This window comes from Peromyscus californicus, unplaced genomic scaffold (genome assembly GCF_007827085.1).
Source record: "Peromyscus californicus insignis strain IS unplaced genomic scaffold, ASM782708v3 Scaffold_12__1_contigs__length_115047231, whole genome shotgun sequence".
Taxonomy (NCBI): Eukaryota; Metazoa; Chordata; class Mammalia; order Rodentia; family Cricetidae; genus Peromyscus; species Peromyscus californicus.
In genome coordinates, this window is record NW_026294413.1 from 92,141,241 (window position 1) to 92,161,506 (window position 20,266).

The 20,266-nt window shown below is 44.9% G+C and overlaps 1 long non-coding RNA gene across 3 annotated transcripts; it reads right to left on the reverse strand.

Annotated features, from left to right (window-relative positions):
* Positions 1-388: 388 nt before the first annotated feature.
* Positions 389-17,082, reverse strand: LOC128107670 (uncharacterized). Of its 3 annotated transcripts, XR_008217185.1 has the most exons (5): positions 16,919-17,082; positions 10,977-11,139; positions 3,370-3,530; positions 1,935-2,050; positions 389-1,369 (listed from the first exon to the last, which is right to left on the reverse strand). It is a non-coding gene; the product is annotated as an uncharacterized LOC128107670 (long non-coding RNA). The 3 variants fall into 3 exon arrangements; XR_008217184.1 differs by having other exon boundaries at positions 1,935-3,488; XR_008217183.1 differs by having other exon boundaries at positions 1,935-3,530.
* Positions 17,083-20,266: the final 3,184 nt, after the last annotated feature.

Genomic DNA, 20,266 nt, shown 5'->3' on the forward strand with positions numbered 1-20,266 from the left:
GGCTCCAGGTGGCAAGCAGGCCATGGATTTCTTTCATACTCCTTTAGTAAATGTTCTCATTTCCTGAGAGGCTTTACAGCAACACTGTTGTATTTCTCATGAATGTGGTGCACATGATCACATCATGAAGTGGGTATACAGAATGCTATAGTTAGAGATAGCTAAATATATGTCCACAAGGATGAAGTATGGATACTTTTTCCATCATGCAATGGGAATCCACGGAGTTGACAACACCATCCACATCCAAAGCTCTGTGTAGCCCTGGCTGCCTGGGAACCCACTCTGTAGCCCAAGCTGGGCACACAAGAGTTCTGGTGTTACAGGAGGTTTTGGGGTACTGGAGTGAGACAACACACCTGACCAAAGAAATAGGTTCTAAGACAGAAAAGTTCAAAATCACTTTATTATTAATAAAAACACAGTAATATTACTCAATAGGGGCTTAAAGGGAGAAGTCAATATAAACAGTGAACAGCCTTATCAAAATACCCAAAAAACTACAAGATCAAAAGAAAGAAAAAATAAATATCAAAATCTCAATCTATAACAAGAAATCCCAAAGCAAACAAAACCCAACCAAAAACAAAAACAAAAACAATTAAGGCCAGCAGCATTCTCTTGCTGCACTTTTAGCAGCACAGACCTACAGCCTGTGACTGGCCTTGGAAACATGGTAGGAAGGCAGTCAGCGAATGTGAAAGCCTTTTTCAAAGCTACTGTAGCCATGCCTCCTGCAGGCTTTGTAGGCCAAGCCCTTACTGAGACTAAGAATGAGAGATTTTCTAGAGCATTCTTTGTGTCCCTCTGGGAAGCTTTTGATAAATTATCACCCACTGCTGATCCTGTAATGTCTTGGTCACTATTTGATTCTTTCAGCATACAGACACTTGTGTGCTTATTAGAGATTCCACAAATATGTGGGCAGCATCTGAATACCAAAAAACATCAAAGATGACTCAGATGTCTTCTATAAATCCTTTCTCAGGACAAGGCAATTCATTTGAGGCTGAGAAATGGAGACATACCCACTGATTTTAAATATGCAGGAAAAAGTGTCTCACCCAGGGAATGAGGGACAGTGGAGATCTCTGTGGTGCATTGTCTTCAGCAACGCTTGTGCAGGACATGGAGTCAGCTTCAACACTGGCATGGAGAATGAAAATTATGTTTTTTTTTGTAGTCTGTCAGGAACAGCTTGACATCAACCGTCTTCCATGACAGATTTCCCTCCACCTAGAGAGGGCTGAGGGCTCAGTCAGCTTGCCAAAGCCATCGACATTAAACTGTCAGAAAATTCATGGCCTTGATTAGATACCAGGTGAATGTGAGCAGCCTGGGAAATTGAATGTAGACCATCTAGGAGATCCTACAAAGTAAAAGCAGTGAAGGATCTGATTATTCCTTCAGTATACAAACCTGCCTAGGTTCAACTCCTCAACCCCTAAATCTTCTTTTAACAGAAAAATCTTTTCACAGGAAACAGATGCACACTGCAGAGAACCTGTAGTCTGCAGGAGTGTGCTGCATGCAGATCTGTCCAAAGGTAGGAACTTCTCTTTAAAGGTGATGTTCTGGAAGGAAAATAAAGTGGCAGGAGCACACACTGTCCTCCACAACTAACCCTCCTCCTGCTAGGTTGAGGACTGCCATAAGGAGATTTGTGGGGAGACACAGGGGACAAGGTACTGAGAAGATACCAGAGAGCTCAGAAAGGAATAAGGGATACACACTCCCCAGAAACACAAAGGATCAATCAAACATAGTGTTTTCTGGAGAAGTTCTCATTGACTGAGCCAGCACAATACCCTTAGGTGTTCTTTCCCTGGCTCTGGCTGAGAGCCATCCAGATTGGAATAATCCCCCAAAGGACAGAAATCCAGGTACAGGTGACCTACATGGTTCTAACTGCTCCACCAAGCTTGTGCTCCTACCTTATCTCAGAGACGTTGAAGTGATGTTGCATCTTTTCTGCCATGTCCTTTTGCTGGGTTACCAGCTCCTCCTGCTTCAACAGGTCCTTTAGTCTTTCATCCAGGCTCTCTTGCTCCTGTTTAATAGAAGACTGTGTTCTCAGTGGAGGGTCTCTCACTCACATGCAAACAAACTCATGAACACACACAAGTACATGTGTGCACACATACAAGCACACTTTAATGCAGTAACATGTTTAATTTCCCAGCTAATGTTAATATAAGGAACAATCACCAGGGATACTATTGAGAAGAATATTTACTTTTGTAGGATGAGAGAAGAATACAGTGGCCATGAGAAACAGGCAGCTCAATCATTGAAGTGCCTATCCTGTGACCCTAATGCACAGACATATGGACCTCTGGGGTACTGGTTGGTTAGCCAACCCTGCTTAGGAAGTTCCCCAGGCTGTGCAGTATAGGAATGTTCCCCAGCAGAGGACAACTGGACCAGCTCACTGGTCTTATTCACTAATTCCCACTTGGCCCCAAGGTGAGCAACTTCCCCAAAAGAAGCTCCCTTTACCACAGGCTGCCTCATGTCAGAGCAAACGAGCTCAGGAAACAAGAAAACCCAAGAGCCCAGGAACCTAGAAAATTGCCACAACAAGGAGTCAAAATCAACAATTCCTCCTGGTAAGGCGATTGTGTCAAGGATTTCTTTGAGCAACAAAAGGCTGACTATATCAGGGCCAAATGATTGCATGTATTATTTTGTGCTGAACAATAATTCATGGAAGGGCTCAATCACATTGTACTTTTTCACTCAGCGAATGATGGACATCTAGATAGTTTCTACTTTTAGGCTACTCTGAGGAATGCTACTACAACACTAATGTCCCCTAGCTTCTCCTTGGACACCTACTTCGTATTCTGGAATCACTGGTTCACCTGTGAACTTCAGTTTAACTTTCTGAAGAAGAGTCTGTGGCTTCTCACTGTGCTATATTATGTTATACCACCAGCAATGTCTGAGAGTCCTCATTGCTCCCAACCCTCCATGAGGCTGATTTTAACTCAAAATGAAGAACTTTGAAGAAAAGCAGTTACTGAGTGCTACAGCATGTGGTGAGTGCTTTAGACCATCACGAGCCTAGGGTGTGTACTGAGACAGCCCCATTCTCACACCACAGCATGGCTAGGGAATTTCTGATGAACTCAGATGCAGCTAGAACCACATCGTAAGTCAGAATCCCTCAACAAATAACATCCAGTCCTACCTTTAAGGAAAATGATAACTGAGAAAAGTTAGGCAAAGGTGGAAAGAAAGTGGTAGCAGGCAATGTGGATGAGGACAAGACAGGGCACCAGAAGACACAGTGAGCCAATGACCACTGAGTGTGCAGTCACCATTCATGCAGAGCAGAGAAGGGACAGAAATCTTCAGTCAGCCTACCTTGCCTCTCAGACACCTTGATTGCCACAGAAGCTTCCTCCTCATCTTCCTGTACTATATTTCTTTGGTATCCTCCAAAGACTTTTCTTGTAGATAAATATTATTCCCTCTACAATTACCTGAAAACCATTGACTTAGAGTAGTTTTGTGTCCTTTTTGTCCTAGAGAGCAAAGTGGACATGTGGAAAGATGGGCAGCAGCATACAATATTAGATGGATGCAAAGTGAGTGTGCAAAGTACTTTTTCAACAAACTTGGACTCTATTATCATTAAAGATGCTTCATACACAAAAAAGTGAACATATTGATGCATCCAAACACATACTTGCACATATAAGCATCCATACACACAAACATACACACACCAGCACTTAAACCTATACATGCAGGAACCATGGACACAGACAATCACACATGAGCACACATGCACACACACACACACACACACACACAAAATGACACTATCATGCATACAGCATGATACACAGAGGCAGCAGACACACACAGAGACACACAAAAACACACATATAGGTCCACACACACAAACAGAGATGTACAGAAATGCATCACAGAGCATACACACAGCACAAGCACACACACACAGCACACACACACACACACACACACACACACACACACACACACACACACACACACACACACTTCTGATCCCAGAATGTCCAGGTAGAAAAGGCTGCCTTTCAGAAAGTCTTCTGCAGGGGGAGGGAGTGGGTCCACTCTGCTGTCTACAAGGCTCTTAGACTCAGCCAGGCTCTGCTACCCTGGCCTGCACTTACTTTTACTTTCATGAGCTTTATCTATCCCAAGACTCACTGATCACATGGCTTCCAAGTTGATCCATCGCAGTCTCTTCACTAAACCTCCCCTGGCTCCTACACAGAAGACCCTGCCTAGTTCAAGAGAAAGAAAGTGACCCATGGTCAAAACCCAGGAAGTTTGTAACAGGTTGCAGTGCATGTGATATGAAAATAGCCCCAATGTCAGTCAGAAAGAGGCCAGTGAAGTGACCTACACAGCTTTTCAAGAATGCAGCACTCTACACAGCTATGAGAGGGAAATGTTCTAAGATACAGCCATGCACATGATGTAGTCAAAACACAATGTCAACAAGAAGATGCACTGTGGGATTCTGTGTTGTGAAGTCAATGAGACAAACCAGGCATTTCCTGTGGTTTTAGCTCTGTGCCTACTGTTTATTTTTAAAACATCTGTATTGTTTGATTTTTGTTATTTATTAGAAACCACATTAACATCAAAACAATAAAAGTAAATGAAGAAAGAGAAAGCTACTACATCCTTCCTTTTTCTGAGCAATTGAAACTTGTAGGAATTGGATGAGAATAAACAAGACAGAAGGTCTACCTTGGAGGACAGGAGATCCCAAGAGTGCTGGACAGCCAGATTAGCCCAAAGAGAAAATATCAGGTTCAGAGAAAGACCTGAGCTCCAGGGAATAAGGGAGTGAGCAACAGATGACAACACGGGATTTCATTATGTAGTCTCTGAACACACCCACCAATGTACACATTTACACACGGCTGCATAGATCATACACAGACCACAGAAATCAGAAGTGAGAAGAAAAAAGTGAAGAGGACGTCATGCTGAATAAACAGCTGAATTTAGACTATGCACATCAGGTGTTTCAACTGAGACTCACAATATGGCAATCCATCCCTTTGGGCCTAAAACTTCCTAGGGGAACACACAAGTTAGTCAGACTATGTTGATGAGATTGGAGAACATGTTAACTTGAAGCTTCAAATCTGTCACACCAACCCTCAGCCTGTCAAAGTCCACCCAAATCTATGGTCATCCAGGCAGCTCCAGACTGGAAGCTCCAGGATGCTCCCGGAGAACTGTCCAGCACCATGCCCAGAAAAAGGACTGACAAGGTGGTACTCAGGCTTCTGTCACTATGACCAAGAGCTTGGCAAAAGGAAGAGAACACATTGGGATGCAGGAAGAAAGGAGAAGACCACAAGCCACCCAAAACGTTGACAATGAGAACCCCTCACTTGGCACAGGCACTGGGCTCTAGTCCTTGAAGGCTGATTCCTCCCTGTGATCTCATATGACCCTTGCAAAGCAAATGAGCCACAGGCCACTGACATCATCAATGAAAGCTTTGTGCTGTTCCCTAAGTAGCTCCCTGCATAGTAGCCTGTAGTTAGAGTTTTTCTCTCTTGGTCCCACCAATCCCCGAAATCCCATAGCCCACTTATAAAATAAACATACAGATGCTTATATTATTTAAACTGCTTGGCCATTAGCTCAAGTCTACCATTGTCTAGCTCTTACTCTTATATGCAGCCCATTTCTGTTAATCTATATGTTGCCACGTGTTCCATGGCTTTACTTGTTGCCTTTACATGCTGCTACCTGGACTGCAGGCTGGTGGCTCCTCTTCTGCACCTTCCTGTTCTCTCAATTCTCCTCTCTGCTATTCCCACCTATACTTCCTGCCTGGCTACTGGCCAATCAGTGCTTTATTTATCAATCAATCATCCACAGCACTTCCCCTTTTTCTTTATTTTCAAAAAGGAAGGTTTTAACTTTAACATAGTAAAATTACATATAACAAAACAATTATCTAGCAAGAATTATAGTTACAATATTAAAGAACATATCTATCTTATATTTGTGAGTCTAAGGTTTTATATTTACCTTATCTGTTATCATAACAAAGGAAAATTGTAACTATCTAGCTTCAACTACATCAAAGGCCCCAGAAGGATATAATATTATCTGAGAAACAGAAGAAGGACACAAGTAACTTTTGGGAGTCTTGAAGGGTAGACAGAGACAGCTGGAAGAGTGGACAGTCACCTAATGTTCCTTTGTAAAGTTGGGGCACCCACTTCAGCCCACACGCCTAGAGTCTCCCAGTCATTTCTCTCTGTGTCCTGTAGAATGTCTGGCAGTTTCCTCTGGTAAGCAGGAACCTGAAGGACCATTTCACCAAGCAAAGTTCAGTGGTCACCTTCCTATGGGTCCTGCATGTCCAGTTGATCAAGCATTCCAGGCAAGAACAGTTTCTTGCCCAAATGACTTTTTTTTTTTTTTGCCAACGTGAAGATAAACTCCACATGGAGTGGTTTTGATGCCCATCCTCCTCTCTGAAGTAAATTATTGCTGCCAGGAGCAGACATGTCTCATTGTCCAGAAAGTCTAAATTTTGAAAAATATTTTAAATGCCATATTCTGTAGGTCTTTGAAGTATTTGAAGATTACCTATCTATCTGAAATATATCTATGTATGCCTAGAAAACTTAACTAACATGTTACAAGTGTGACTATCATAGAACACTAATTATTAATCTGTATTTCTTAATTATCCATTACAATCTAAATGAGTTACATAAACATAATACCTCAAACGAGAATAGAAATCTTTATACAGTATAACAAATTTAAGTTTAAACTTGTATCAATAAACTGAAATCCATAGCAATGTAAAACATTTTAAGCAAGTTGCTCTTTAAAAGTAGATTCAATAATTTACCCTTTTATCCTATCATATCTATATCATATCCCTTTTTTCTTTAGAAAGAGATCACATTTATAATCAATCTGATTTAAATAAAAATATTGGTTTTTCTCTGTCCTACATCAGAGGGCTCTTCTGATATGGGACAAAGGAATTCCTTAACATTTTTTTTTAGTAGTATGTTTGGGTTTAGAGAAGGAGTGAGCCAATTCCATCTCTAATGCCAGCTTGGAATATTTGGGAATTTGTGCGTAGTTTTTCTTACTACCTCCTGCTGGAGGGGGGCGCTGTATCTCATGGGGACATAAAGAAAATTTTAGGATTATGGAGTAGTCTGTGAGGGTTTATTGTCTAAGCCAGTTGCCTTGAAACCATTTTGGATGTTGGATCATCTGGGCCATGGTGTCATCAGAGACCTTTCAGGGGGTCTTGGCTGGTCAAACCTGATGTATCTTAATCTGGAACAAATCCATAGCTTCTGGCTTTCTGTGGAAACAAAAGCAGAGCCTCCTTTCCAAAGCAAAATTTTCTTACATCCAAATTTTGAAATCAAGGTACCTTTAAAATATACATATTTGTTTAACTCAACAGCTTTTACGATCAAATGTTTTCATGCAGTTAAAAATCCCAAAGATAACACAATAAAGATTCTCTGTGTAATATCCATCTTTAAATGGCTTATTTTTTATACTACCTTTACTGTCTCTTTAAAGACTTTATTTAAAAACTACCTATTTCTTTATATAACTGTATATATATATTTTTTCTTTCTTCCAAGCCTATGTACATTTTTACACATTGTAAAGCCTTTAAAGTCTTGTTCCACCTGAATCTGTCTTATTGTGAATCTATTGTTTCAAACTGCAGCATTTGTAAGACTGAAACTGTGCTGTGGCTGATGGCTCCGCCCACCTCAGCTTCCCAACATGGTGGTGGTACAATTTACCGCCAGCTCTGAGTTTGGAGTTATGTGAACCATCAACTATCAGAAGTAGTGGGCCTATGCTTTTATCAAAGCAGCGTGTAGCCCAGAAACCTCTTTTTTTTTTCTTAACTAGCAAAAACTATATCCAACACACAGCATAGTGTGCAGCTTGGAGACATCTCTGTGTAACATAGTCAATACTGCACGCACACCACTAACCCACCAGAGAGTAGTTCAAACACGCAGGCTGCCTTTAACATGAGAGACAACTAGGAAACTATTTTTACCTCTGTTTTAGAATCTTTTTTCTCAGGTTTTAGGTGGAAACTCTTGCCCCACATTGGGTGCCATTTTGTAGCTAGAGTTTTTCTCTCTGGGTCCTGCAATGCTCCGCAGTCCCTTAGCCCACTTATAAAATAAACATACAGATGCTTATATTATTTAAACTGCTTGGCCATTAGCTCAGGACTACAATTGTCTAGCTCTTACTCTTATACTCAGCCCATTCCTGTTAATCTATATGTTGCCACGTGTTCCATGGCTTTACCTGCTGCCTTTACATGCTGCTACCTGGATGATAGGCTGGTGGCTCCTCCTCTGTGCCTTCCTGTTCTCTCAATTCTCCTCTCTGCTAGTCCCGCCTATACTTCCTGCCTGGCTACTGGCCTATCAGTGCTTTATTTATCAATCAATCATCCATAGCAGTAGCCCTCTGATCATAATGACATGTAGGTGTGTGTTATGTGACTGACCCATCTCTCTGAATGTACTGCAGCTTCTAGCAGAGCAGGAGGGTTTGCTTGACAATTATCCAGATTCTTGAAAGAGGCTAACTCTCTAGAAAGACTTGGTAATGATCACAGAAATCAACAATTAGATGGTATGTAGGTGGGAGTTTAGATGGGTGGGTGGGTGGTTATTTGGGTGTCTCTATGTTTATGGTTGGACAGGTGGGCACCTGCCCCCACTGCCACAGCCTACCTGCTGCTGCTCAGCAGAAGAGTCACTGATCATCTCATGGGCCTCCATCAAGAGCCTCTTCAGCTCCTCACAGGACTCTTGCAGTTCAATCTGCTCCTTCCACAGCAGGCTGTTCTTCAGGCTCAATACATGTACATTCTTCTTTAGCTGAGTCCAATCTCATAGGACCCAGCCGTGGATGTAACTGAACAACCACCAAAATATGGTGAGCCCCAGAGAACCTCCATTTGCCTTCCCTACCTCCAAGTACCACCAGCCTTGATAAGTCTCAGACACCCCAGACAGCCCAAGAATGGAGCTCTCAGTAGCCAAGCCAGCATCACTTAGATGCAGGCCAAATCCAGAGAATAATCAAATTCCAGAAAGATTCAAAGTACTTCTGAAAACCCTGATGCCATAAGGGATCCTGTGCCTCTGAGAACAGGGTGCAGTGCACACCTGTACTTAACTGTTCATTTTACTGGGAAATCAGCAGCAGGTAGAGAGCAAACACTCTCGGAAAAAGGGCAGAAGTCCTAACAGGAATAAATTCTGTCTACAGGTCCCATGGAAATCAGTTCTGTGAAGCCCCTGCCAGTGCCCAGAGGACCTGGGTGCCAGACATCCCCTTCATGGTGCAAACCAGTTTTCTAAGGGCTCCCGAGGCTGGCAGGACAATGATGGGAGGGCCTCAGTGTTTTTCCACACTTAGCAAAACTGAGTCAAAGAGGCACAAGTCCAAGGGCCACAAGGCAGGCTGCTTGCTAAGAGGCAGACAGGCTGGATCCAGAGCCCTCACTTTGGGTCAAGGACAAATAAGGGCAGAGACAGTTCCTCTCAAGATAAATCAGGCACTTACCTGAAGGATTCTGTCTCCTTAATCAGCCCCTTGCACTTGTTCAAGGCATCACTGATCTCTATGGGCAATTTCTGCAGGTCAGACATCACCTGCTTATGCTCAATTTGAGCATTTCAAGCTCAAAATTCAACCTGTGGTAAGGCATGGCCCAAGGAGAAAAGAATCTCATGAACAAGGCCACAGGATCACATGAATGAAGCTAGGTCATGGACTACCCCAGCCCAATATGCCACAGCCTGGCACTTACACATTGGGACCTCCTGGTGCTTACTAAATTCCCTATCCTGTCCCCCAGCCAGAAGATGCAGCTGGTCCAAAGAGTGGTGTCAGGGCTACATGAGCTCCCTCAGTGGGCCTAGAGCTATAGACTAGCTCTCCAAAAAGTTCCCAGGAGTCTGTGCCACATATCTGGGCCCACCAGAAACCTATGATGACATTTCTCCTGTCTTCATAACAGGGATTCACATATTTGGTGTCTATTGCTGCTCAGAGGACCAGAGCACACAATGAGAATTTCCAGAGAGGAGTCCCAACTTCAGGATGGCTTTATAAGCTCTACAGGGGATTCCAGTGTTGCACCAAGATGAGCACAGTGCACAAGAGGCGTGCTGCTCAAAGTGGGCTTCCCTAGCCTCAGCAGTGCCATCTGTTGGAAACTGTGTAAAATCCACAGACCATACCACAGAGCCCAGACACTCAGGAGCACATAGACCCACAAAGACACACACACAAACATACACACATACAGACAGACAGACAGACACACACATACACACACACACACACACACACACACACACACACACACACACAAACAAACATACACACCACATGCAATCAAAATCCCCAATAAATATAGGGAGGTGTCACTATTTCAGAGTATAAGGCAGAAGACCAGAAAGAAGCAGTGAGGAACTCCAGGCCTTCCAGCTACAAACTGAGATGGATGAATGGGACGAGGCCCCTCCCCCCAGCTGCTGCTAGGAGCTTTCAGACACAATCATCTTCTGGTCAAGTACAAAGACTCACAACAAACTAACAGGACCTAGCATCTCCCACAAGCCAACACTTGTCAAGGCATCTTGAAATGCATGTTGAGAGCTCACACACTACTGTCCCTATCCTCAGTCTGGTTCAGGCCACAGGCTCTGCTTTTCATTTGGAGGAAACAGAACAGCCTGTGTCCCTATCTCACTCCTACCCAGGTTCCAAGTTCTGCATCTTGAATGCACTCAGGAAGTTTAGTTTAGGCACCAGGAAATCCTGGATGTTCAGCCTCCTGTTCCTCAGGAAACCTGGGCTTGATACTGTGGTATTAAGATGGTCAGCAGAGAACTGGGAATAATGACTACCTGTTGTTCAAATCCTTGTTGGTGTAATTGGCAAGGAATTCACACAGCTCATTTCTTTCGCAGGTCATATTATTTAGCCAGAGGGTGAGTTTCTCTATTTTTTTCATCTGCTCCTCCTGCTCAGTGAAGGTGGAGAGTTGGGATGGTGCCTCCTCTGTAGTCCCTGCAGGTAGATAAAGAAAAGTGAACTTGTATACTTGAATGGCTTAAGGTTAATAGAGTCCATGATGAGTCCCAAAGAGCCCGAGGAAGAAGAAATGCTAGGGACCCAGTGAAACTCCCAAAGAGCAGGGCAGCTATCCTCAAACTGGTGCCCATGATCTATGTCTCTGTCCTCAACCAGCAAGGCTAGGCTTGTGCCTCACTCCCTAGTGCAGTCCCCTGGCCCTGGAAGACATAATGTATCCCAGCCATGTAGAGTTGGAGGACAGTGTCAGCTCATATCTGATGTGATGTAGGTAAGTCTCGATGTCCCTAAAGCTTATCAGCACCAAGTCCTGATCACACGTGTCCAGGACCAAAGCATCCTGTTCATGAGAGCCCTCCAGGGGGCGGGTCACTCCAGCAACCCTCACGTGCCGTGGAACCAGACTTGGCTGGTAGTTAACACAGAAACCGGTGTCATTGCCAACTCCAGCTCCTCAGCCAGAGAACCCAAGGACACCTGGTTCCTGGACATGTATGTTGACCTCTATGATCTGGTAAGAGAGGCATGGGACCCATCCGACCAGGAACCTTTCCCTGGGTACAGGTGTGCTACTCCTGGCCAGAGAAAGAGAACTAGGGACCAACACTTTTATGTATGCCCTGGACATTCACAGAGCCGGGACCAAGTTAAAAAAGGTGGGGGCCCAGGGCTAGCCTACTGTGCCACTTGGGACTGTGTAAGAACTGGATACATTTGATGGGAGGCACGGATAAAAACTGACTTGATTACCGTGAGTTGGGGGGATAGGAATATGCCAGGAACTGGAAAATGCCAGAAAGGCAAGAGGATGGGTGGACTGTGGCCCCTGCTATGACAAAGAATGCTTCCCCAATCACCCCTGGGTAACCCCTGGAGGTTGTTGCAACTCCTTAATATTTAAGTTCACTGAAGAGGGAAAGAGGGCTGATTGGACCACTGGAAAATGTGAGGACTACGGCTGTACCGTTCTGGGCATGATCCCGAACTCACTTTCACTATCCGGCACACTTTGTCCCCCGTAAAAACAGCAGTGAGACCCAACACGATACTGAACCCAGTACCCAACCCCCTCCCTCCGCTGCCAAGTCATACTATGCCTGAGGGACACAGCATTACTGAAAAGCCTCTAGATTATACCACCACGGAATCTAACCACATAGACTCCCTATGGAGGACCCAACCTCCTCCCAGGCAGATGGACAGGATCCATTGTTCTCCCTACTCCAGAAGTCCTTTGTGCTCCTTAATGCCTCAAGGCCCAATTTAACAACTTCCTGTTGGCTTTGCTATAATGCACAACCCCTTTTTACGAGGGAGTAGCAGTAATGGACAAACAGCATTACTGCTGACCCCCAACAGTGCTGCTTGTAGTGGGTAGCCATTCCAGCTTTGATCTGGAAGTTCCAACCCCCATTGAGACTTTGGCAACTGTCACGCCTACAAGGCAGGGCCAAGGGAGGCGCCTGCAGACCCGAGATCTGGATGGGCCAGCGCTCTCTCTGTTCCGGGACCCTGGACGGTGGAGGTGGGCCAAGCAGAGCTCCAGAGAACACCGCTGGACTGCGATAAACTTTCCCCAGACCCTGCGAACTACCTATCCCTTAATTTGTAAGTTACGCCATTAAATAAATCTTTTAACTACGTGGATTGGCCTTAATAATTTCACCAATATCTGGTGCCCAACGTGGGGCCCGAACCTACGACCCTGAGATTAAGAGTCTCATGCTCTGAGTTGACTGTTTGAAACCTGGGGCCTATGCAGGATCGCTTGGCTCGGCTTGGGAGGAGGGAACTGGACCTACCTGGACTAAGTCTACCAGGTTGATCTCAGTCCGCAGGGGAGGCTTTGCCCTGGAGGAGGTGGGAATGGGGGGTGGGCTGGGGGGAAGGTGAGGGGGGCCATAGCGGGGAGAACAAGGGAATCCGTGGCTGATATGTAGAACTGAATTTTATTGCAAAATAAAAATACAAATAAAAAAAAGAGTCTCATGCTCTACCGACTGAGCTAGTACATATATTTCTACTCTTATTTGAAATATTTGTATATTGATACAAATGTAAATTTATATCTGTCATACTTTATGTATGTTCTACTTCTGTTTAGGATATTCGGTATATTGATATATATTTAAGATTATTGTCATATTGCATATCGCACTATATACTCCTACCTCTGTTATAACATCTTGTGTATTGTCACAATTTTGAAGTCATCGTTCTTTACCATACACTTGCTTATAGACTGTTTACCTTGTTCATGTGAAGCCTTAGTCCTTAGGTTATTTCGGTAGGTAAGACTTATAGATTTATAGTTACCTATGCTTGTCATCTCTATAGTTACGTTAGTTAGGTTATCCAGATTTACGGATACATAGGTCAGATGGACAGGTAATCTTCAAACACTTCATAGACCTAGAGAATATGGCATTTAAATAACTTAGAATTCTGTTGATGTGAGACACAATTGCTCCTGGCTGCACCAATTTGATCCCGAGAGAATGTTGGGCTTCTAAGACATTTCCATTTGGAAGTTTGTCTTCTTGGCACAAAATGGCCTACTGGGCAAAGAACTGCCCTTGCCTCGATGGCTGACAGTACAAATGCAATGCTGTCCTTTCTGGACAAGCGGGACACAAGGAAAGCGACCACTGTACTCTACCAAGACAGGGTAAGATGGTCTTTCAGAATTCCTGATTCTGAAAATGGTCTGTCAGATACTTTAGGCCTGTAGCCAATTTGAATGCACCAACAATGCTGAGAAACATTAGGTGACTGTCCAGCTGCCAGCTGTCTCTGTCTACTCTTGCAAGACTCCTGAAAGTTGCTTGCATCCATCTACCATTTCTCAGGTACCATTATATTCCTTCTCAGGTCTTTGATGGGATTGAAGACTAGCAGTTATAGTTACAACTTAGTAGATAGAACATATTAAGTATTAGATTCAGGTTCTTTAGGATAGGGCACCTTTTGGAATGATCTTTGTAACATGCCATTTACCTATGCTCTATACTTCTCTGGATTTTAGTATGTGTTTCTTGCTTGATATTGTTTGCATTGGTTGTAGTTCCATCTTATCTAGGTGATTATCCCTCATTATTCCTGGACAATATTTGATAACCATTCCTTTGTATATAGTCTTGTATTAGGTTAGAACTTTCTTATTTCTAGACAAAAAGGGGGAAATGTAGTGGGTAGCCATTCCAGCTTTGATCTGGAAGTTCCAACCCCCATTGAGACTTCGGCAACTGTCACGCCTACAAGGCAGGGCCAAGGGAGGCGCCTGCAGACCCGAGATCTGGATGGGCCAGCGCTCTCTCTGTTCCGGGACCCTGGACGGTGGAGGTGGGCCAAGCAGAGCTCCAGAGAACACCGCTGGACTGCGATACACCTTCCCCCGACCCCACGACCTACCTATCCCTTAATTTGTAAGTTACGCCATTAAATAAATCTCCTTTTAACTACGTGGAGTGGCCTTAATAATTTCACCAATAGCCGCTGGCAAACAAAGGCCTCCCTAACACTCCAACAGGTAGAGGGCCAGTGTTTATGTGTGGGACGGATCCCACTAGAATATCAAATTCACTGCAATTATACTCAGCCACTTGGAAATAAGTTTGGCTATTTGTTGCCCTTAGAGGATATGTGGTGGGCATGTTCTTCCGGACTGACTCTATGTGCACATATCGCGGTCCTCAATAAAACCTGACGGTTTTGTTTATTAGTCAGACTTGTGCTCCTGTCATACGTTATATCAAATTATATCATACATAATTTGATTGAGCCTGTCAATCCTGGCCACTATAAGAGAGAGCCAGTTACAGCCCTTACCTTATCAGTGCTGTTGGGAGCTAGCCTGGCAGTGCTGGGGACCAGGGTGGCATCCCTAATAACTAACAGCAGCATAATTCCAGCCTCCGTCTCTCCATCAATGAAGACATAGAAAAATTAGAAAATTCTATATCGCACCTCCAGGACTCCCTATCTTCCCTGGCAGAGGTGGTTATGCAGAATAGGAGAGGGCTAGATCTTATCTTCTTAAAGGATAAGGGGTTATGTGCCACATGAGGGGAAGAGTGTTGTTTTTCCATAGACCACTCAGGAGTCCTAAAAGAATCAATGGCCAAAGTACGAGAGGTGTTAGCCAAAAGAAAAAGAGAACATGAAGGCACTCAGAGCTGGTTGGAGTGCTGGTACTCCAGTCCCCCTCGCTTACTACTCTGGTCTCATCCCTCAAAGGGCCCTTAATACTCTGTTTTGTGGCCATCACGTTCAGGCCTTATGTCATAAATAAACTTCTCCAATATATGGGGGAAAGACTATACACAATCCAGCTCATGGCGCAGAGAGGGTATGCACCGGTAGACATGACTGGATTCGAGCTGTATGCTAACCCTGAAGAATAAGGTAAAGAAGAACCCCTTGAGTTAGAAGTAGTTAGGGGCCCATGATTGAGCCCCATCAGGAACAAAGAAAGGGGGGAATGTGAAACCTCAGTAAGACCCCCACTCTATTCCCTACAGACAAAGAGAAGCTTAAACCAGGATATCTTAGTGTAGATAAAACTCAGGCCAGTTTCAGGTTCCCAGATGGTGATATCAACTACAAAGTCAGGATGTTCAGCCACCTGGTGGGCTAATTGGCCATAAAATATCCCAACTCCAGAGACAGCTCTTAAAACTCCTGACATAGTTTCTGAACAGACAAAAGATCAAAGACTGGGAAAAAAGGAACTGATACTAACTGGAGATGATAGACCCCAGACTCAGGGCACTACCCTCACCAGTGGATGCCCCAGAAACCCGGACTCCAGACCAGTTGATGCAACCTGCATGAGGCTTTATTTAATTGTTTGCACAAATGGGCCCCCTCCACTATTCAGTGAGAGGAGCCCGGAACAATAATGGCAGGCATCTTTTAAAGGCAAAACCCACAAAATTAGCATAGCATTCACGGCAATACATAATTGGCTAGTTTAAAAATCAGTACCGGGGACGGGGAGTATAGTTACTGGGACTTTCCATGGGGGCTGCCTTTCTTCCTAGAATAGCCACAGGATGTTCTGCTAGACCCAGATAATGTCACAAGATTATTCTGCTGATGCCATAAGAAATATCATAAGAATATTTGTGCTGAGGCTAACGGTTTGGGGGTCTGAGACTGGTGCTTATTCCTCTTTCTAACGTTCTGCTGAGGCTGAGGGTTTGGGGGGTCTGAGACTGGTGATCGTTCTTCTTTCTAACGTTTAATTCTTTCAGGGAGAGGGAAGGGGGTTGAGGGGGAATTAATTAGGTGGTCTGTGACTTTAAGAGCTAGCCTTACAAAAAAGGGGAGCTCCTCCCAGCCTCACAGCTACAAGTGAGTGTTTGGGATGAGTTCCCTGCCTCACGGCTTGTAACAGAAATAAACTTTACTTTTGCATTCTGGACATCCATGGTTTTCAGTGGTCTCTTTGGGGACGCGATGTAGGCATAACAACTGACAACCTTGGGTCAGCACACACTGTCTCCTTGTACCAGGGAAAAGTTCCTGAGAGGAGTCAGCACGGGGCCTAGGGAGGTGGCGTCCTGCCTCAGGACACCCGTTCTGACACTGCTCGGTCCATCCCACTTTCTCCACCACAGTTCAGGGACCCCGAAAGATCTGAAATCCCATCCTGGAACTTTTCTCTTCTCTCTCTTCACAGCTGTCCCTCACCTGGAACCCTCTGGGACCCGGGACCCGGGACCCCAGCGTCCACCCCCCAGCCGTGTCTTACATTTTCTTAGCTACATCCGTCTCCCGGAACTGCTCCTTCACCATGGTGCCGGATGCCAGGCGCCCTTCTCCAGGCTCCAACTACAGAAGCCACTGTCGCTGCAGCTTCCCGGGCGATTCTGGATTTAGAGCTCAGAGAGCAGCAGCTGTCCCTCGGCCACCGTAGAGCGCTGCACGTGCCGCTTCCTCTTCTGCCAAGGTCGGTCTAGAGAGGATTCTCACCTGCTGCTTTGAGACCTCCCGCTACACCGCCACCTACTGGCACCTGCATAGAATGCACCAGGGCGCGCTAATCAAAAAAGAAAAAAAAAATCCCTTTCTGGCGGGTTTCTCAAAACCAGAGTGAAATGCTGTACTTTCTTATCTTAAGGCCAATAAACGAATGAATGAATGAATGAATGAGTGAATAAATGAATGCCTATTTTTATGACCCAATGATTGTCATTAGGGCTGCTTGCAGCGGTAGGATTGAGGGACATGTAATATACTGGACTCACCAGTGTTTACAACATTGAAGAGTATGTCTGTCCTCACCCCAACAGCCATTACTTGGCTGTAAATCCTCAGGGGAGACTTCACGAAGTCCTCCCTCACATGAGAAGATATTGACAGTGGCGGTCCTGTGTGGATCTGTTGTATGTTTGCTCGTTTCTTGGATTAGCTAAATTGTTTCTAGTATCAGCTTAATGATCATCGGAAAGGAGAAGCAACACCCCTTTTAAAACTCAGATTTTTAATTCTGTGTGGCACACCATCTGGGCACAACTGACAAGAGACAGGCTCCTTGTCCTTGGGATCATCAAGCCCCAATGGCTATGAAGCTGCACTAAGAACCACCTGCTTTTAGTGGTGCCACGAATAGCTGCTTGGCTGTTCCTACTGGTTCTAGTGTTGGGATAATGTCTCCTGGTTTGGTTTTGAACTTCCTCGAGTAACTTGAGACACAGTTGACCATCATCCTTTGCACAGGGTGAACACCTGGGTATGACCAGGTTTGGCCTGGCCAACATGAAGGAGAGTGGGTTGATGCTGGCCTCCGTTGAGAAGATAACTGACCATTTCTTTGATGCTGCTTTCTTTGGGCAAGAAAGACTGAGTATGTGGTAGGTTTGCAGTGTAGACGACCTATGGCTTAAAGGATGAATGGATTATTTGTCTTCAGAGCCCAGCTAAGGCACCCTGCCCTCCCTCTTCCCATTCTGTGAGCTCATTTCAGTGCAGACAGTTCTTCAGTTCCAAAAAGAAAATATGGACCCTGAGCCAGTGGAGACCATTCAGTCCTTGAAGCTGTACTTGGCCACATAGACTAACACCCTACATGTTGTCCAGGATTGACAGAAGGTAGCCAGTGGAAGAGCCTCCAAGTATAGCAGTAGGGGTATCTGTGGTCCTGCTTCCTAGTGAGGCACTGAACATCATTTTAAGAGCCATGTAGGACAGAAAATGGAGAGACGAAGGTGGAAGATGGAGAGAGAGAGAAGGTAATGGGAAATGCAGGCCTTGTGATGGACGCCTTTTATCCCAGGACTCAGGAGGCAGAGGCATGCAGATTTCTGTGAGCTCAGGGCAGCCTCTTCTATATAGCAACTTCCAGGTCAGACAAGTCTACCCAGTGAGACCCTGGCTTCAAAACTAAACCAAAGTGAAGTTTTAAAAAAGTGAGGAGGGTTAGAATGAGTGAAGCCCATGTACAATCCAGAGTATACATGTCAGATACCAGGACTGAATCCTAGCATCCACCAACTACACCTTTGCAGCCTGGGTACAGCATCTGTCTGTCACCCTACTTGGAAATGTCCCCTGACTCTGTGTGGAGCACTCTAGTCCAGGGTTAGATCTCACTGTGTGATTGGGTTAGTTTGTCACTTTGCCTCTCTGTTCTGGAGTTGTCCTTGTCATCAAACTAGAATGCATCTACCTCCTGCTTCTTTCCTGTGGAATCACAGTCCTAGCACAGAGCCTTAGACTCTTGAACTGTACCTGGGAAGTGGTTGCCCACACCTTTAATCCCAGAACTCTTGAGGCATAGGCAGAAAGATCCCTAAGTTCCAGGCAAGCCTGGTTTTCAGAGGTAGTTCCAGGAGCCAGGACTACATAGATAAACCCTGTCTCTATAAACCAAAAATAACAAAAAGAAATAAAGAAAATAGAAAGACAGAGAGACAGGAAGAAAAAAAAGTGAAAGAGAGAGAAAGAAAAAAGGAAGGAAGAAAGAAAGAAAGAAAGAAAGAAAGAAAGGAAGGAAGGAAGGAAGGAAGGAAGGAAGGAAGGAAGGAAGAAAGAAAGAAAGAGAGAAAGAAAGAAAAAGACAGACTTGAACTACAGCCAGGAGTGGACAACATCCCCAGTTCTTCTGGAAGTCAGTGGCAGCCTGCCTTTCAGTGTTCTAATAAGGACACGCTGCCCCTGGCCCTGCACTTCCAGCCCCACTGGCATCTTTTCTTCTGGGCACTAAGCTAAGGAATGCAAGTGGCTAAGTCACCATCTCCTGATCATGTGCAGGGATTCTGCTGCCTGAGCACTCTCTCAAAGGCTGTCTATCTCGTGATCTTTACTCCTGTTGCAGAGAACTGGCTTGAGCTAAATTGGCTTCTGGTGACCTGCTGGTCTGAGGCAGGCACTGTCATTCCAGAGACAGTGCTCCTTGGCCATCCCCCTAGGGTATATACATGGGAAGAAAAATGATGAACCAAGTTCATCCAGGAGGTACATGGTAGAGCTGGACCTCAGATCCCAAGTCTGCAATCCTGGTTCAGTCATGTTCCCTCCACTCTGTGAATCCAGCTCTCTGATCTCTGTTCAGGATGGTTGCAGGCATTTCCAAGTGCATCATCATCATAAATCCAATGAATATAGGAACTGGGCTCTTCAAGTTTGTTGCATAAGGTTAACATACACCCAAAACCACACAGAAGGGCCTTTGATATTTCACACAGGTGAATTCTACATTATTTTTGTCACATATTTTATGGCAGGAAGTCACCATTCCTGAACATGGCTCCTTGTCCTGTCAACTGCTGAATGGAAGAACTTCGCATCCCTTGGACAGATGCATGCTTGACCTTAAATGGTACACAGGGTCAGACAAAGACCATGGCCTCCGCAGGAGCTCCTTGGAATGTTAACTAGGAGTCTGCTTGTAACCATACTTGCAGGGGCTCAGGATGGTGGTTCAGTCTGGTCAGTGTCCATTCCACCTCACTCTGTCTCTGCAGAGGATGCTAACATGAGCCTGCTGCTCCCTCTGTCTAGGTCCACAGAGGCCATGTCACAGTCCTAGTTTCCCACTCCTCAGGGTTGATTTGCCACTGATGAACTCATGTAAACACATTACTGTTATTTATTTGTT